This window comes from Salvelinus namaycush, unplaced genomic scaffold (assembly GCF_016432855.1).
Source record: "Salvelinus namaycush isolate Seneca unplaced genomic scaffold, SaNama_1.0 Scaffold1538, whole genome shotgun sequence".
Lineage (NCBI taxonomy): Eukaryota > Metazoa > Chordata > Actinopteri > Salmoniformes > Salmonidae > Salvelinus > Salvelinus namaycush.
This window is the reverse complement of record NW_024058273.1, coordinates 15,341-27,210: the sequence shown is the minus strand read 5'-3', so window position 1 is coordinate 27,210 and position 11,870 is coordinate 15,341. Positions and strand designations below refer to the sequence as shown.

General features: G+C 36.3%; 1 non-coding gene across 1 annotated transcript; it reads left to right on the top strand.

Annotated features, from left to right (window-relative positions):
• The first annotated feature begins 2,949 nt into the window (after nucleotides 1–2,949).
• On the top strand, nucleotides 2,950–3,110 carry LOC120036978. The gene has a single exon (XR_005474714.1). It is a non-coding gene; the product is annotated as a U1 spliceosomal RNA (small nuclear RNA).
• Nucleotides 3,111–11,870: the final 8,760 nt, after the last annotated feature.

Here is an 11,870-nt window from a genome sequence, read left to right as displayed (position 1 = left end):
ATGTTTAGGGTAATGGATAAATATGGTTTTGGTAATAGAATAATAGGATGGATAAAATTATTATATAAGAAGGCAAAAAGTAGGGTGAAATGTAATGGGGTTTTAACCGATTCTTTTATTCTTGAGAGATCTGTGAGACAGGGGTGTCCTTTATCAGCTTTATTATTCGTTTTATCGGTAGAACCTTTAGCAGCATTTCTTAAAAGAGATAATCTTATAAATTGTGTAGAGACTCCGCAAGGAGGTTTTAGTTTGATACATCAATACGCAGATGATACCACTATAACAGTTAGAGATGAGGGTAGTGTAAAAAGGGTGATGGAGTGTTTTAAAGTATATGGACAAGCATCGGGTGCAAAGGTTAACATGGAGAAGTCAGTAGTAATGTATATTGGGAAGATTAATGAGGGGAATTTTCCTTTTAAAGTGGTTAAAGATTATTTTAAGGTATTAGGAGTGTTTTTAGGGGTGAAAGAAATGGAAGCTAGGGATTTGACATGGAGTGGTGTAATAAATAAAGTTAGAAAGGTGGTAAATATGTGGAGGGGGAGGTCTTTGAAATTAAAAGGGAAAGTAATTGTCATAAATTCATTGTTGATGTCAATATTTATTTATGTAATGAATGTTTTGGATATGCCAGAATGGGTTTTATCTGAAATGAATAAAATTGTAGTTGATTTTTTATGGGAAGGGAAGGGGGTGAGAATAGCTTTTAAAACTTTGATTGCAGGTTATGAGGAGGGGGGTTTGAAGTTGGTAGATTTAAGTGTAAGGAAAACAGCAATTAGAGTAAAAATGGTACGGAAATATTTATTTGGTGAATTGGATTATGGGTGGAAAAGGTTTTTTAAAGAGTATTTGCAGGAGGTTGGGAGGATGGGGGACAATGGTTTATTGATGAGTATGAAGAAGGAAATGTTAGGTAATATACCTTTGTTTTACAGAGAAGTGTTTGAGGCTTGGGGGCGGTTTTTACCAAATATTTATTATGAATGTACCAGTTTAGAAAATATTTTAAATCAGCCGATATTTTTAAATCCAAAGATAAAGTGCAATAATATGATGTTGTTTTGTAAATATTTTATGAGGGCTGGGATGAGGCAGATAGGTGACATAGCATATGAGGTAATTCCTGGGTTTCTTCCATTTCAGGCTATATATGACAATGTGGTTGAAGTAGATGAAGAAATAAGTAAAACTACTGTGGAGAATATGTACAAGAAAATATTAGGATGTATTCCCGGGGAGTGGGTGATTTTAATAAACAAAGAGGTGGTCAAAAGATCTAGGGCTTTACCAGTTTTATATTATGAAAGTAATGGGGAGAAACATGATTTATCAGGGCTAAAAGTTAAAATGGTTTATAGAAAATGTATTTTAAAAGAGATAAAAAGTCCTGCTGCGGAGAAAGTGTGGTCTAGGGTGTTTCCAAACATGGATGTAAAATCAATATGGAAGAATGTAAATGTAAAATATAATTTTATAGAATGTGAAGACAATGATTTTAAATTGAAACATAATAGGATTTTTACAAATGTGGTTTTGCATCAAATAAATAGGGATATTAAAAGAGAATGCGATATTTGTGGTACGGGGGTGGAAAATTTGATGCACTTTTTTATTGAATGTAGTAGGTTGAAAGACTTTCACGAGTTTTTAAAAGGGCTTTTAGTAAAACATTGGGGAGAAGAGATTTTTACTGGGGTGGAGTGGAGGAGGTTGTTTCTTTTTGGTGTAAATGGGAAAAGTAAAGTTTTAAATTTTAATTTGGTGAATTTTATACTAAGTCATGCTAGATATGCGATAAGATTAAGAAGAAATTTAGGTCATTATGAAGGGAAAATTGTGAGTGTGGAAGGTTTTTTTAGGAGCATATTAGAGAGAGATATAGAGATAATATATAGATACGGTGGAGGAAATTTTGAAAAATTGTTTGTGTGGGGGAGTACTTTTATTGAAATTCTGTCAAATGGGAAACTTGTATTTCATTATTAAGTGGATTTAGTGGATGATTGTGTTTTTTAATAGGTTTTATTTTATTTATTTTTTATTTTTTGATTTTGTAAAAGGATGAATTGTTCATCCTTTTTTATTATTGATTGAATGTTGTAAATATTATGTGTTTTTTCATAATAAAAGATAAAAAAAAAAAAAAATACGCCCGATCTCGTCTGATCTCGGAAGCTAAGCAGGGTCGGGCCTGGTTAGTACTTGGATGGGAGACCGCCTGGGAATACCAGGTGCTGTAAGCCTTTTGTCCACTAGGGTGTGCTTGGCATTATTTCATCAGCAACACTGCCTTGTAGTAAGCATTTGATGCTGAATTGACTAAATGCAGCTTCTATGGGCTAGTCTCCCCTGCCCTTTTAATACGATCAAAGTTCCTTGTGTTGTCAGGGAGCAACTGCCTTTTATTTATAAGACAAATAAGAATATTGTTACTGAATGCAGCTTGTGTGTGCTTTGTGCTCCCTCGCCCTGTTCAAATGATCAAAGGAAATAATGCTGGTGAGGAGTGGAACTGGACTGGTGTCTGATGGCCCTGTGTTTTCCATGTTGGAATTACAACCCTTCTTTTATGGAGTAAATCAAAAGCACAAGAGAATGTGAGATGTTATCGATAATAAATCAATTGGTTTCATGCATTTGTCTGTGTGTGTGTGTGTGTGTGTCTGAATGTGATTGTATTTCGTCATATCGCAAACATTTGTGATATCAGATAGGTTAAGATATTAAAAAGTAATTGGTGATTTTTTCGACAGTGTTGCATGATGGGAATCTAGTGGTTCACTGATATAATCTAGTAAACAAAATAAACTACTTTTTCACCACTCTGTGTGCAAGTGCATTCCTAAACGGCATTTAACGCAGGTCGATGTGATACGATATTATCAGAACACAAAGTGGTTACCGTTAGCGGAAAATGTTGGCACTGGAGAGACTTTTCCTCCACTAAGCAGAAGAGATACCGTGATCAAGAAGGTGGTTCACCCAGTGTGGGGCTCAGCCATTGCACTCTGGCTGTGCTGACCCCTTGCGAATTTTCCATATGTGGGAATCTCGATTGCATAATTTATGGTAGTGGTCGTTTGCGCTTACTCTGATGTCTTTGTAATAATAAACCTTTGCTTGGCGGCAGGCTTGAGGATGACTTGAGTCAACTGACTGTGCTTATGGAGATCTTTGAAGTCAGTTGTGAAAGAGACTTTGTGGATCCAATCGAAAGGTGGAAACATTTGTTTGTAGCAAAACATTGTTGGCATTTTGTCGAAACATTATGTTGCGAAATGCAGCATTGTATTTATGCCACGCTGGTACTTCAATCAAGAGATAGTTGAGAAGCCAGCTCTAACCCTCCCCCCGGTCATGATGTGTCATGCGCTTCCAATATGAAATTGTCCATACATGCGTTCCTCCTTAGCACAGAACAATGCAATAGGTTTTCAACATCCAGAGCTTTTGTGTATTTATTGTGGCTAGTAGGATAGCTGCATGGGAAACTGTTGCTGATGATGTATTTGTCAGAAGTCATTGTATTTGTCCGTTTTTTCCCACAAGGCTGAAATATGTGCCCTCGCTTTGAAATGTTAGCAAGGTTTGTTTGTATTTCATCCAACTATCTGTGCTAAAAAGTGATGGCTACAGTATATGTAATTTCTTCCACTTTTGGAGTGAGCCAAAGTTCAAGCTGCTTATCTAATTGGTGAGAATGCAATGTCTGTTTATCAGACTCACTTTGACTTTATATGGTGTACCAAGAGATGTACCTTCGCTTACGGCCATACCAGCCTGAATGCGCATTTCCTGATTGGAGAAGTGACGACAGGTGCGAGTGTCTGAGCTGTGAGTGAGTGTTTGCTGGAGAGTGTTTGCTCGAGAGCTATTTTTGTTAATTAATTGGTTTTTGCAATATAATTTATTATTTTCTTCAGTTGAATAGTTTTAAGTTTGGTTAGTCTTCCCCCTTGCAGTTTTTCTGCTTGGGGGAGAGTTTTTTGGATTCATTTTTTTACTATGACGGACAACATGGAAAAGACAAACGGAATGGACAAAGACAACGAAAAAGCGCAACGGAAGAAAAATGAAGATAAAGAAGAAATGAAATATGGCAAGGAATACACGGTGGCAATTGAGTTGGAAGGAGAAGACAAGGTGACGACAATGGAACTACTAAGAGCAATTAAGGAGGTGTGTGGAGAGGTGGTGGGATGCCGAATGAAAGGGGAGAAGAAGTACGAAATTACGATGAGAAATGAAAAAGGAAAAGAACGTCTAATGGATGGATTAAGAATAAAGGATACAAAGATTCTGGCGAGAGATATTAATGTGAAGGAAGTGGTGGTGTCGTTCATGAATCTCCCAGTATATGTAGAAGATGGTGTGATACTGGGCAAGCTGAGTAGCTGGGGAGTGGCGGCTGTCTCGGAGATAAGGAGGAGAGTTTGGCCAGGAACGGAGGTGGTTGACGGGACACGTTTCTGCAAGGTCAAGTTCACAGAAAAAGTGACATCATTACCTTATTCTACAAGAATTGAGACGTTGGAGGGAGCAGAATATTTCAGAGTCATTCATGACAAACAGGTCAGAGTGTGTCGTATGTGTATTCAACCCGGGCACATAGTAAAGACTGCCCGGAATTTAAGTGTTTTAAGTGTGGCAATCAAGGACACTATGCGAGAGAATGTGATGGAGAGAAGGAAAGGAATTTTTGTGGTGGATGCAGAAAAAGATTGGCGGAGTGCAACTGTGGAGAGGTTAGGGCTGAAGAGGGGAGTCAAACAATATATGAGGAAGCAGTGGGATTGTCGCAAGAAGGAGAAGAAGGTGGAGGAGAGGACGTGGTGGAAGGTGGAGAGACGGAGGAAGGAAGAAAGAAGAAGGACCAGAAGATAAATGAAATTGGGAGCAGTATGGACACAGAAATAAGAAGAGGGAGTTTTCAGGAGGAGGGGGGGAGTGGACGGGGGGGAAGCACGGGGGACTCACAGGTTGTGGGGGAAAGCACAGCACTAACAAGTAGCTCGGGGGGTGAAGAAATGGATGGGGTTATGGAGTTGATGACAATACCAGAGACGGCGATGAGCACGGGGAGCACAACAGATGTGGATGTCAAGAAGGGGAGTTGGCTGGAAAACATGGACTTGGAAGAGATATCGGATACGGATGATGGAGAAAAGATTGAAAGAACGAGGGAAGGATACAGGAAGCGGAAAGCGGGGGGAAGAGGGGGAGAGAAAGGGTGGAAGAGGAAAGAAACTGGATAACAGGTAGAGAATAATGAAATTATATTTTATTATTTTTTTATTTATTAGAATGGTTAATATAATGTCAATAAATGCAAATGGTTTGAGGACAATGGGAAAATTTAATAGAATAGTAAAAATGAAGAATTCAGATATTTTATGTATTCAAGAGACGCACTGGGATAACGTATGTGTTTTAGAAGTAAAAAAAATATGGAGGGATTTTATTTATGTAAACAATGGCAGAGGGAATTCAAGTGGGGTTGCTATTTTATTGAGGAAGGATGTGGTGGATAATGTGAAACAGATATATAATGATAATAATGGGAGGATTTTAATTGTAGATTTTGAATATATGAGTATGGTTTTTAGAATTATAAATATTTATGCGCCTAATACTGAAATAGAGCGCAAAGATTTATTTTTAGAAATAGGGAAATGGTGTGAGGGAAACTGTATTGTAGTTGGGGATTTTAATGTTAAAATGGATAGACTGGATATGACAAGAGGAGCTATTTTTAGAAGTGATGTATCTAGGGGGGTTTTAAAGAAGATGATGTTAGAAAAAGGAATAATTGATATATGGAGAGAGGAAAATCCAGAAAAAAGAGAATTTTCTAGAAGGCAGGTGGTTTTAGGGGATTTGAAACAAACGAGGATAGATCTGGTTTTAGTAAAAGAAGGTTTAAGGAATTTTATGAAAGATATTAAGTATGTTTTTACAACTTTTAGTGATCATGCAGGTTTAACATTTTCAGTGGGATTAGATAAGGAAAGAACAGGGGGTGGAATATGGTGTATGAATGCAGGGTATTTGGGAGATGAGGAATATGGGAAACAACTTAAATCTTTGATAGCATGTGAAATGGAAGATAAGCAGAAAGAGAATGATAAGTGTTCATGGTGGGATAAGGTTAAGGAAAAAATAAAAGTTTTTAGTATAGGATATGCAAGGAAAAAGAGAGGTAGGATGAAAAGAGAAGAAAATGAGTTGAGGGATAAATTGGATAAAGAAATGAGGAAGTGTGACAGTGAACCTAATTATAATATAGGAAAGTTTTTGGAATTAAAAGCACAATTGACTAAATATGAAATAGATAAGTGTAAGGGTGCAATTATAAGAAGTAAGGCAAAGTATGTTTTGGAGGGGGAGAAATGTACTTCATTTTTTCTTGGTTTAGAGAAGAATAAACAGAGGAGAACATATATTAGAGAGATCGAAAATATAAAGGGTGAAGTTGTCAATGATTATGTAGAGGTTTTAGAAACAGTGCAGAATTTTTATAAGGATTTATTTAAGAAAGGGGAGGTGGATGAGGGGTGTGTAAAGGAGATATTGGATAGTGTGGATGTGCAAATTAATGTAGAGGATAAACAAATGTGTGATGGGAAGATAACATTGACTGAAGTTAAAGATGCGATTAAGGGTTTACAAGTAAATAAGAGTCCTGGAGTAGATGGAATAATTGCAGAGTTTTATAAAATATATGCCAGTTTTTTAGCACCTATTTTATTGGAAGTTTATCAATATATGGAGGATAATGATAGTATTTCTGAATCTATGGTGACAGGGCTGATAACGATTTTATATAAAAATAAGGGGAGTAAATTAAAATTGGAGAATTATAGGCCAATTAGTTTATTAAATTCGGATTATAAGATTTTAGCAAAGATACTGGCAAATAGAATGAAGCAAGTTTTAAATGATATTATAGCACCTACACAGAATTATAGTGTGCCTGGTAGAGATATTGCGGATACAATTAATACAATTAGAGATGTGATAAATAAAATGAATCATGATAAGATGGGGGGAATTGTTTTAAGCATAGATTTAAATAAAGCTTTTGATAGGGTGGAACATGATTTTATGTTTAGGGTAATGGATGAATATGGTTTTGGTAATAGAATAATAGGATGGATAAAATTATTATATAAGAAGGCAAAAAGTAGGGTGAAATGTAATGGGGTTTTAACCGATTCTTTTATTCTTGAGAGATCTGTGAGACAGGGGTGTCCTTTATCAGCTTTATTATTCGTTTTATCGGTAGAACCTTTAGCAGCATTTCTTAAAAGAGATAATCTTATAAATTGTGTAGAGACTCCGCAAGGAGGTTTTAGTTTGATACATCAATACGCAGATGATACCACTATAACAGTTAGAGATGAGGGTAGTGTAAAAAGGGTGATGGAGTGTTTTAAAGTATATGGACAAGCATCGGGTGCAAAGGTTAACATGGAGAAGTCAGTAGTAATGTATATTGGGAAGATTAATGAGGGGAATTTTCCTTTTAAAGTGGTTAAAGATTATTTTAAGGTATTAGGAGTGTTTTTAGGGGTGAAAGAAATGGAAGCTAGGGATTTGACATGGAGTGGTGTAATAAATAAAGTTAGAAAGGTGGTAAATATGTGGAGGGGGAGGTCTTTGAAATTAACTTCTTGCGACTACAGGGGGTGCTGTTCCGAATTAGCATTTTGTCGTCTCCAAATTAAACTGCCTAGTACTCAATTCTTGCTCGTACAATATGCATATTATTAATTCTATTGGATAGAAAACACTTTCTAGTTTCATACAAAGTTGGAATGATGTCTGTGGGTGACCCAGAACTCTTTCTACAGCGAAATCCATGACAGACAGTGAAAGGTCTGAGAGCGAAGCTCTGGTTTCAGATCAGTTTTTAAGGTCTCTGTCTATCCTATGGAACGACACGAACTGCACCCGCCTTCCCCTGGATGTCAGTAACCAATGAGAAGTGGAATGGGCCTTCTCCGTAGCTCTCAGAGGTTATAAAAGACCAAGGAGTGAGAGTAGCCCCCCTTTCGACGCTCGCCCTTACGCAGGAAGGGACCTCCGGATGCCATTTTCACAGGCTCGGTTATCAACTTGAAATGTATCCGTCTGTAATTTAATTCGATATAGGACTTAGAAACATCATAAGGTAGTTAATTTAAACCGTTTTATAGCAATTTATATCCGTTTAGTGCGATTTTGATGCATTTCTATGTGAAGCACCGGGCACATTTCGGGGTCCCGGTCGAACGTTAGCGGGCATTTAGACGGACAAAGGACATCTTTCGACCAAAAGAAGATTAAACCCAAGAAAGAATACATTGCCCAAGAATCTGATGGAAGAACAGCTCAAAGTAAGCAATATTTAATATGATAAATCGTTGTTCTGTCGAAATATTTTAAACGCATATTTCGCCATTTTGTTTGGTATAGCTTCACTTGGCGAACCCTGTATTGAAAAGTAAGGATAATTTTAAAAATGTAAGTCAGCGGTTGCATTAAGAACTAATTTGTCTTTCGATTCCTGTCAACTCTGTATTTTTTAGTCAAGTATATGATTAGCTTTCGATTAAACTAGATCACTCTGAAAGCTGACGTCCCTCATTTTGATGCTTGAGTTGTGACTATTTCCATTGTATAACCACGGTTTTGTATGGCTAAATATGCACCTTTTCGAACAAACTGTATATGTATGTTGTAAAATGATGTTACAGGAGTGTCATCGGAAGAATTCTGAGAAGGTTAGTGAAAAAATTAATATATTTTGGCGATGATAACGTTATAGCTCCCTTTGCCTTGAATTCATGCTCTACTAACGTTTGCACATGTGGTATGCTAACTTATCGATTTATTGTGTTTTCGCTGAAAAACGCTTAGAAAATCTGAAATATGGTCTGAAATCACAAGAACTGTGTCTTTCCATTGCTATGCTTTGTCTATTTTTATGAAATGTTTTATGATGAGTAAATTGGTCATACACGTTGCTCTATCTAGTAATTCTAGTCGATTTGTGATGGTCGGTGCAATTGTAAACTGTGATTTCTACCTGAAATATGCACTTTTTTCTAACAACACCTATCCTATACCATAAATATGTTATCAGACTGTCATCTGATGAGTTTTTTTCTTGGTTTGTTGCTATCAATATCTTAGTTTAGCCGAATTGGTGATAGCTAGTGGTGGAGAGAGAAAATGGTGGACAAAGAAAGATGGTGTATTTTGCTAACGTGGTTAGCTAATAGATTTACATATTGTGTCTTCCCTGTAAAACATTTTAAAAAACAGAAATGATGGGTTTATTCACAAGATCTGTATCTTTCATCTGGTGTCTTGGACTTGTGATTTAATGATATTTAGATGCTACTATTTACTTGTGAAGCTATGCTAGCGATGCTAATCAGTGTGGGGGGGGTGGGGGGTGATCCCGGATACGGGGTTGATACTCGTGAAAGGTTAAAAGGGAAAGTAATTGTCATAAATTCATTGTTGATGTCAATATTTATTTATGTAATGAATGTTTTGGATATGCCAGAATGGGTTTTATCTGAAATGAATAAAATTGTAGTTGATTTTTTATGGGAAGGGAAGGGGGTGAGAATAGCTTTTAAAACTTTGATTGCAGGTTATGAGGAGGGGGGTTTGAAGTTGGTAGATTTAAGTGTAAGGAAAACAGCAATTAGAGTAAAAATGGTACGGAAATATTTATTTGGTGAATTGGATTATGGGTGGAAAAGGTTTTTTAAAGAGTATTTGCAGGAGGTTGGGAGGATGGGGGACAATGGTTTATTGATGAGTATGAAGAAGGAAATGTTAGGTAATATACCTTTGTTTTACAGAGAAGTGTTTGAGGCTTGGGGGCGGTTTTTACCAAATATTTATTATGAATGTACCAGTTTAGAAAATATTTTAAATCAGCCGATATTTTTAAATCCAAAGATAAAGTGCAATAATATGATGTTGTTTTGTAAATATTTTATGAGGGCTGGGATGAGGCAGATAGGTGACATAGCATATGAGGTAATTCCTGGGTTTCTTCCATTTCAGGCTATATATGACAATGTGGTTGAAGTAGATGAAGAAATAAGTAAAACTACTGTGGAGAATATGTACAAGAAAATATTAGGATGTATTCCCGGAGAGTGGGTGATTTTAATAAACAAAGAGGTGGTCAAAAGATCTAGGGCTTTACCAGTTTTATATTATGAAAGTAATGGGGAGAAACATGATTTATCAGGGCTAAAAGTTAAAATGGTTTATAGAAAATGTATTTTAAAAGAGATAAAAAGTCCTGCTGCGGAGAAAGTGTGGTCTAGGGTGTTTCCAAACATGGATGTAAAATCAATATGGAAGAATGTAAATGTAAAATATAATTTTATAGAATGTGAAGACAATGATTTTAAATTGAAACATAATAGGATTTTTACAAATGTGGTTTTGCATCAAATAAATAGGGATATTAAAAGAGAATGCGATATTTGTGGTACGGGGGTGGAAAATTTGATGCACTTTTTTATTGAATGTAGTAGGTTGAAAGACTTTCACGAGTTTTTAAAAGGGCTTTTAGTAAAACATTGGGGAGAAGAGATTTTTACTGGGGTGGAATGGAGGAGGTTGTTTCTTTTTGGTGTAAATGGGAAAAGTAAAGTTTTAAATTTTAATTTGGTGAATTTTATACTAAGTCATGCTAGATATGCGATAAGATTAAGAAGGAATTTAGGTCATTATGAAGGGAAAATTGTGAGTGTGGAAGGTTTTTTTAGGAGCATATTAGAGAGAGATATAGAGATAATATATAGATACGGTGGAGGAAATTTTGAAAAATTGTTTGTGTGGGGGAGTACTTTTATTGAAATTCTGTCAAATGGGAAACTTGTATTTCATTATTAAGTGGATTTAGTGGATGATTGTGTTTTTAATAGGTTTTATTTTATTTATATTAGATTTTTTGATTTTGTAAAAGGATGAATTGTTCATCCTTTTTTATTATTGATTGAATGTTGTAAATATTATGTGTTTTTTCATAATAAAAGATAAAAAAAAAAAAAAAATACGCCCGATCTCGTCTGATCTCGGAAGCTAAGCAGGGTCGGGCCTGGTTAGTACTTGGATGGGAGACCGCCTGGGAATACCAGGTGCTGTAAGCCTTTTGTCCACTAGGGGGTGTGGCATTATTTCATCAGCAACACTGCCTTGTAGTAAGCATTTGATGCTGAATTGACTAAATGCAGCTTCTATGGGCTAGTCTCCCCTGCCCTTTTAATACGATCAAAGTTCCTTGTGTTGTCAGGGAGCAACTGCCTTTTATTTATAAGACAAATAAGAATATTGTTACTGAATGCAGCTTGTGTGTGCTTTGTGCTCCCTCGCCCTGTTCAAATGATCAAAGGAAATAATGCTGGTGAGGAGTGGAACTGGACTGGTGTCTGATGGCCCTGTGTTTTCCATGTTGGAATTACAACCCTTCTTTTATGGAGTAAATCAAAAGCACAAGAGAATGTGAGATGTTATCGATAATAAATCAATTGGTTTCATGCATTTGTCTGTGTGTGTGTGTGTGTGTCTGAATGTGATTGTATTTCGTCATATCGCAAACATTTGTGATATCAGATAGGTTAAGATATTAAAAAGTAATTGGTGATTTTTTCGACAGTGTTGCATGATGGGAATCTAGTGGTTCACTGATATAATCTAGTAAACAAAATAAACTACTTTTTCACCACTCTGTGTGCAAGTGCATTCCTAAACGGCATTTAACGCAGGTCGATGTGATACGATATTATCAGAACACAAAGTGGTTACCGTTAGCGGAAAATGTTGGCACTGGAGAGACTTTTCCT